Source organism: Lytechinus variegatus, chromosome 11 (genome assembly GCF_018143015.1).
Source record: "Lytechinus variegatus isolate NC3 chromosome 11, Lvar_3.0, whole genome shotgun sequence".
Classification (NCBI taxonomy): Eukaryota; Metazoa; Echinodermata; class Echinoidea; order Temnopleuroida; family Toxopneustidae; genus Lytechinus; species Lytechinus variegatus.
In genome coordinates, this window is record NC_054750.1 from 31916215 (window position 1) to 31922214 (window position 6000).

The following is a 6000-nucleotide window of genomic DNA, read 5'->3' on the forward strand; positions in this document are numbered from 1 at the left end:
TGAACTAGTATTAAACAATGCTAATTCCACATGTTCATGGAGGAATCAATCGTTGTTTAACTTGACAATGAAGAGAAATTAGAATATTTTATATTTCATATAATAAAAGTACAAAAGAAACAGTGAGTGGATGACCTCATCAGCCTCCTCATTTGCATAGATGTGCATATAACTGTTTTGCGAAATGAAGCGATATTTTAAAATGTCATCACTTTCTTATTTTACATCCGATTTTGATGAAATTTTCAGGGTTATGTTTGTAGTTTTCTCTTTTTATTCAAAACATCATTTTGTTGGGGTGGACTTGTCCTTCATTTATTACATTGCTCTCTATTTTTCATTTTAGATTTGATTATTATTGGAGAAAAATCATCCAAGTTGAAATCAATGAATTAAAATAATAGTGACGTTCCCTTCTTTAACATGACAGATAAATGGGACACCATTAAAAAAAAATGCCGTGACCAGGATTCGAACCTGGGTTATTGCGGCCACAACGCAATGTCCTAACCACTAGACGATCACGGCTTGCCTGATTTTGCAACCATAAGTGCTTACTTTGTACATATCCTCATATAATCTCTAAGAAATAGATAGAGCATCAATTAACAAAAATGCCGTGACCAGGATTCGAACCTGGGTTATTGCGGCCACAACGCAATGTCCTAACCACTAGACGATCACGGCTTGCCTGATTTTGCAACCATAAGTGCGTACTTTGTATATATCCTCGTACTCTCTTTACAAAATAGATAAAACACCAATTTAACAAAAAAATGCCGTGACCAGGATTCGAACCTGGGTTATTGCGGCCACAACGCAATGTCCTAACCACTAGACGATCACGGCTTACCTGATTGTTTAACCATAAGTGCGTACTTTGTATATATCCTCGTACTCTCTTTACAAAATAGATAAAACACCAATTTAACAAAAATGCCGTGACCAGGATTCGAACCTGGGTTATTGCGGCCACAACGCAATGTCCTAACCACTAGACGATCACGGCTTGCCTGATTTTGCAACCATAAGTGCGTACTTTGTATATATCCTCGTACTCTCTTTACAAAATAGATAAAACACCAATTTAACAAAAATGCCGTGACCAGGATTCGAACCTGGGTTATTGCGGCCACAACGCAATGTCCTAACCACTAGACGATCACGGCTTGCCTGATTTTGCAACCATAAGTGCGTACTTTGTATATATCCTCGTACTCTCTTTACAAAATAGATAAAACACCAATTTAACAAAAATGCCGTGACCAGGATTCGAACCTGGGTTATTGCGGCCACAACGCAATGTCCTAACCACTAGACGATCACGGCTTGCCTGATTTTGCAACCGTAAGTGCGTACTTTGTATATATCCTCGTACTCTCTTTACAAAATAGATAAAACACCAATTTAACAAAAATGCCGTGACCAGGATTCGAACCTGGGTTATTGCGGCCACAACGCAATGTCCTAACCACTAGACGATCACGGCTTGCCTGATTTTGCAACCATAAGTGCGTACTTTGTATATATCCTCATACTCTCTTTACAAAGAAGATAAAACACCAATTAAAAAAATGCCGTGACCAGGATTCGAACCTGGGTTATTGCGGCCACAACGCAATGTCCTAACCACTAGACGATCACGGCTTGCCTGATTTTGCAGCCGTAAGTGCGTACTTTGTACATATCCTCATTCTTTCTTTACAAAATAGATAAAACATCAATTTAAAAAAATGCCGTGACCAGGATTCGAACCTGGGTTATTGCGGCCACAACGCAATGTCCTAACCAGTAGACGATCACGGCTTACCTGATTGTTTAACCATAAGTGCTTACCTCGTACATATCCTCATATAATCTCTAAGAAATAGATAGAGCATCAAGTAAAAAAAAAATGCCGTGACCAGGATTCGAACCTTGGTTATTGCGGCCACAACGCAATGTCCTAACCAGTAGACGATCACGGCTTACCTGATTGTTTAACCATAAGTGCTTACCTCGTACATATCCTCATATAATCTCTAAGAAATAGATAGAGCATCAAGTAAAAAAAAAATGCCGTGACCAGGATTCGAACCTGGGTTATTGCGGCCACAACGCAATGTCCTAACCACTAGACGATCACGGCTTACCTGATTGTTTAACCATAAGTGCTTACCTCGTACATATCCTCATATAATCTCTAAGAAATAGATAGAGCATCAATTTAAAAAAAATGCCGTGACCAGGATTCGAACCTGGGTTATTGCGGCCACAACGCAATGTCCTAACCACTAGACGATCACGGCTTACCTGATTGTTTAACCATAAGTGCTTACCTCGTACATATCCTCATATAATCTCTAAGAAATAGATAGAGCATCAATTTAAAAAAAATGCCGTGACCAGGATTCGAACCTGGGTTATTGCGGCCACAACGCAATGTCCTAACCACTAGACGATCACGGCTTGCCTGATTTTGCAACCATAAGTGCGTACTTTGTATATATCCTCATACTCTCTTTACAAAATAGATAAAACACCAATTTAACAAAAATGCCGTGACCAGGATTCGAACCTGGGTTATTGCGGCCACAACGCAATGTCCTAACCACTAGACGATCACGGCTTACCTGATTGTTTAACCATAAGTGCTTACCTTGTACATATCCTCATATAATCTCTAAGAAATAGAGCATCAATTCAAAAAAAGAATGCCGTGACCAGGATTCGAACCTGGGTTATTGCGGCCACAACGCAATGTCCTAACCACTAGACGATCACGGCTTGCCTGATTTTGCAACCATAAGTGCGTACTTTGTATATATCCTCATACTCTCTTTACAAAAAAGATAAAACACCAATTTAACAAAAATGCCGTGACCAGGATTCGAACCTGGGTTATTGCGGCCACAACGCAATGTCCTAACCACTAGACGATCACGGCTTACCTGATTGTTTAACCATAAGTGCTTAACTTGTACATATCCTCATATAATCTCTAAGAAATAGATAGAGCATCAATTTAAAAAAAAAATGCCGTGACCAGGATTCGAACCTGGGTTATTGCGGCCACAACGCAATGTCCTAACCACTAGACGATCACGGCTTGCCTGATTTTGCAGCCGTAAGTGCGTACTTTGTACATATCCTCATTCTTTCTTTACAAAATAGATAAAACATCAACTTAAAAAAAAATGCCGTGACCAGGATTCGAACCTGGGTTATTGCGGCCACAACGCAATGTCCTAACCACTAGACGATCACGGCTTGACTGATTCTGTAATCATAAGTGCGTATACTATATATCCTCATAATCTCTTTTTTAAAAAGTGAAGAGAACACGTATCTTTAAAAAAAATGCCGTGACCAGGATTCGAACCTGGGTTATTGCGGCCACAACGCAATGTCCTAACCACTAGACGATCACGGCTTAACCTTAGTTTATGTGTCTATATAGTCTTCCTTTTTTATTCGAACTGAAATAACGGACCTAATCTATACCTAATAATGAAAACATTCTGTGTCAAATGCTCCCATTCTGGTGTTGATTGGTTTACACACTAGAAGAATACACCAATCAGTTTACTCCGGTGTATAATTTTTGGTGTTACACAGTATAAACATTTATTTATTTTTGCATACGTGTTTACTACATGAAGTTGTTGTTGAACAGTATCAACATGTTCAACGGGTGTTTAAAACTATAAACAGCAAAGTTTCATTTTTTAATATTTAAACTTCAACGAAATAAACATAAACTGTTAAACAACTACTGTTAAGTTCATACGATAAATATAAAATGTGTATAAAATGTATGCAGCCTGTTTTACTGTGTATTTTTACACGAATGAGTGTTACTACAACACCTTTAGTTCTTACTTCTAGTTCTACATTCTTTGGTGTTAAAAATATCTATGGTGTAATTCTAACACCTCAGGGTGCATGCGTCTTTTTATAGGGACATCAACACGTGTCAGTTTAACACCTCACCTTTTGTAGTATTGTGTAAAAGTCTTCATCCTGAGTGAACATTACCTTTAATTTGTTAAACGCCTTCAGAAAAGAAGAGAACAGAACCCGGTGTATCGACGTTAAAACGATTACCAACGAAATGGTAGTGGGATGTACCTCAGGGCTCTATCGCTTCCTCTATTGTCACTGGCGTCTGTTATACAAGAAATAAGCGTGCACTTTAAATCTCTACCGATGTTCGAGATCCCGGGCTCCCATGCTCATTATAAGAAGTCAGATTAGAATATTGCATTTCCAAACATCGCATGAAATTCGATTAGTAACGTGTTGGAGAAGGGAACGTGGGATATGTATACTGTAAGCGATGTGTGTTTGTTTTGTCAGGGTAAAGCCCCTTTCACAATTTGTGGTGCGACTCCTTACAACCGTTGCGATTATGTGCAACATATATTGTGACCAACATGATCGCAAACGATCGCAAGAGTGATTGTGAAAGCCTCTTCAGGGAAGAGCGATGAAGGGAAGGGGTAATAAGACAAATCAAAAAGGAAAATCTAAATGGAAGAATGTGGATAAAAAAATATGGGTGGATAGGTTGTGGGAGGAAAACTAGAGATAGATGGGGGAGGCGAGGGGAAGGAGTACGAAGCAACTATCCGTGTAAATAACATCAGGAATAGTGGTCAAACCCAATATTTGAGCAACTACACGTGTTACTGCTCCAAGCGTGACTATGACGTGAGACATATATAGGCCTATATACCACCTACCAGGGTATAATAAATTTTCAAATTGTTTGAGATTGATCTCTGAACATAATGGATTCAGCAAATGAAATGGTTATATCACAATATGTAGCTAAATAAAGTTAATTTAACCTTAAAGTATAAAAAAGATAATAATCTATTTTTTTTTAAGTTGTAATGATTCCCCTGACAATTCATCGACATGAATCGTGTTTTGTAATGCTTATTCGACAATATATTAGTATGTGTGCGTGCCAGCGTAGCAAGGTAGCATATTAAAGGACATTTCGTTTTTATTCGGTGTACTGTACAATAAAAAAAATACGAGAAAACGAAACGAACGAGGAACTAAATTCTGAATTATGTCATAAATTATTCATAAAATAATAATAATAATCAGTTCTCGAATAGCGCATAACACATTATGAATAACGTCTCTATGCGCTTCCAAAGGACTTATTACCCTGGCTGTAGCTCAAGCAGCTTTTACGCGCTCGGCATTTCAAGGATTAAATCCCTGCCAGGTACCCATTCACCTCACCTGGGTTGAGTGGAGCACAATGTGGATTAATTTCTTGCTGAAGGAAACTACGCCATGGCTGGGATTTGAACCCACGACCCTCTGTTTCTATGTCCGGAGACTAATCCACTGGGCCACAACGCTCCACTAAAAGAACTCTCACTTTAATAGTGCAGTGGTGGCAATGATTTAATCAGAAAAGTACAACCCGGACCCCCCCTCAAATAAGGTGTCATATCGAAACTGTTGGTATCTTTCCCTCTCAAGGCGGACTGAATTTGTTCATCTATCAAGGAGTTGTTTGATTTTCTAAGCAGATGAATCCAGGGCCGCGTCTTACAAAGAGTTGCGATTGATCTGATCAATCGCAACTATGGATGGCCAGCAACGTCAATATAATAATGCATGTTTGTTCAAACAAACATTTCTAGATATGATGCATATGTTTATCAGGACATCGATGTAATCCTTTTATCCTGTATATTTTCCAATAAATAAAATATTTATGAATATATCGATATCTTGACAAGTTTGGTGTGCCCTCCTTTGTTTAAAAAGGACGTTATGCAAATTTCCTGTAGAAAATTATGACACTGATGGATTTCCATAGAGTTACGATTAATCGGATCACTCGTAACTCTTTGTAAGACGGAGCCCAGGGGCCCGTAGCAGAAAGAGTTGCACCAAAGTCAAAAAATCAATCGCAAGTCCCAAATGCACGCTGTTGATTTGTTGAAAATCAAGTTGCGCATGATAGGCCTATTTGGAGTTGCGATTGAT

General features: G+C 38.7%; 18 non-coding genes across 18 annotated transcripts; all 18 read right to left on the minus strand.

Moving 5' to 3' along the window:
• Positions 1 to 456: 456 nt before the first annotated feature.
• On the minus strand, positions 457 to 528 carry TRNAH-GUG. Its single transcript has one exon. It is a non-coding gene; the product is annotated as a tRNA-His (tRNA).
• An 87-nt stretch (positions 529 to 615) lies between these two features.
• TRNAH-GUG lies at positions 616 to 687 on the minus strand. Its single transcript has one exon. It is a non-coding gene; the product is annotated as a tRNA-His (tRNA).
• A 90-nt stretch (positions 688 to 777) lies between these two features.
• TRNAH-GUG lies at positions 778 to 849 on the minus strand. Its single transcript has one exon. It is a non-coding gene; the product is annotated as a tRNA-His (tRNA).
• Positions 850 to 937: 88 nt separating this feature from the next.
• Positions 938 to 1009, minus strand: TRNAH-GUG. The gene has a single exon. It is a non-coding gene; the product is annotated as a tRNA-His (tRNA).
• An 88-nt stretch (positions 1010 to 1097) lies between these two features.
• TRNAH-GUG lies at positions 1098 to 1169 on the minus strand. The gene has a single exon. It is a non-coding gene; the product is annotated as a tRNA-His (tRNA).
• Positions 1170 to 1257: 88 nt separating this feature from the next.
• On the minus strand, positions 1258 to 1329 carry TRNAH-GUG. Its single transcript has one exon. It is a non-coding gene; the product is annotated as a tRNA-His (tRNA).
• An 88-nt stretch (positions 1330 to 1417) lies between these two features.
• Positions 1418 to 1489, minus strand: TRNAH-GUG. The gene has a single exon. It is a non-coding gene; the product is annotated as a tRNA-His (tRNA).
• An 86-nt stretch (positions 1490 to 1575) lies between these two features.
• On the minus strand, positions 1576 to 1647 carry TRNAH-GUG. The gene has a single exon. It is a non-coding gene; the product is annotated as a tRNA-His (tRNA).
• Positions 1648 to 1734: 87 nt separating this feature from the next.
• TRNAH-GUG lies at positions 1735 to 1806 on the minus strand. The gene has a single exon. It is a non-coding gene; the product is annotated as a tRNA-His (tRNA).
• Positions 1807 to 2056: 250 nt separating this feature from the next.
• TRNAH-GUG lies at positions 2057 to 2128 on the minus strand. The gene has a single exon. It is a non-coding gene; the product is annotated as a tRNA-His (tRNA).
• An 88-nt stretch (positions 2129 to 2216) lies between these two features.
• Positions 2217 to 2288, minus strand: TRNAH-GUG. The gene has a single exon. It is a non-coding gene; the product is annotated as a tRNA-His (tRNA).
• An 88-nt stretch (positions 2289 to 2376) lies between these two features.
• TRNAH-GUG lies at positions 2377 to 2448 on the minus strand. Its single transcript has one exon. It is a non-coding gene; the product is annotated as a tRNA-His (tRNA).
• An 88-nt stretch (positions 2449 to 2536) lies between these two features.
• TRNAH-GUG lies at positions 2537 to 2608 on the minus strand. The gene has a single exon. It is a non-coding gene; the product is annotated as a tRNA-His (tRNA).
• An 86-nt stretch (positions 2609 to 2694) lies between these two features.
• On the minus strand, positions 2695 to 2766 carry TRNAH-GUG. The gene has a single exon. It is a non-coding gene; the product is annotated as a tRNA-His (tRNA).
• An 88-nt stretch (positions 2767 to 2854) lies between these two features.
• On the minus strand, positions 2855 to 2926 carry TRNAH-GUG. The gene has a single exon. It is a non-coding gene; the product is annotated as a tRNA-His (tRNA).
• A 90-nt stretch (positions 2927 to 3016) lies between these two features.
• On the minus strand, positions 3017 to 3088 carry TRNAH-GUG. The gene has a single exon. It is a non-coding gene; the product is annotated as a tRNA-His (tRNA).
• Positions 3089 to 3177: 89 nt separating this feature from the next.
• Positions 3178 to 3249, minus strand: TRNAH-GUG. Its single transcript has one exon. It is a non-coding gene; the product is annotated as a tRNA-His (tRNA).
• A 91-nt stretch (positions 3250 to 3340) lies between these two features.
• Positions 3341 to 3412, minus strand: TRNAH-GUG. Its single transcript has one exon. It is a non-coding gene; the product is annotated as a tRNA-His (tRNA).
• Between the last annotated feature and the right edge of the window lie 2588 nt (positions 3413 to 6000).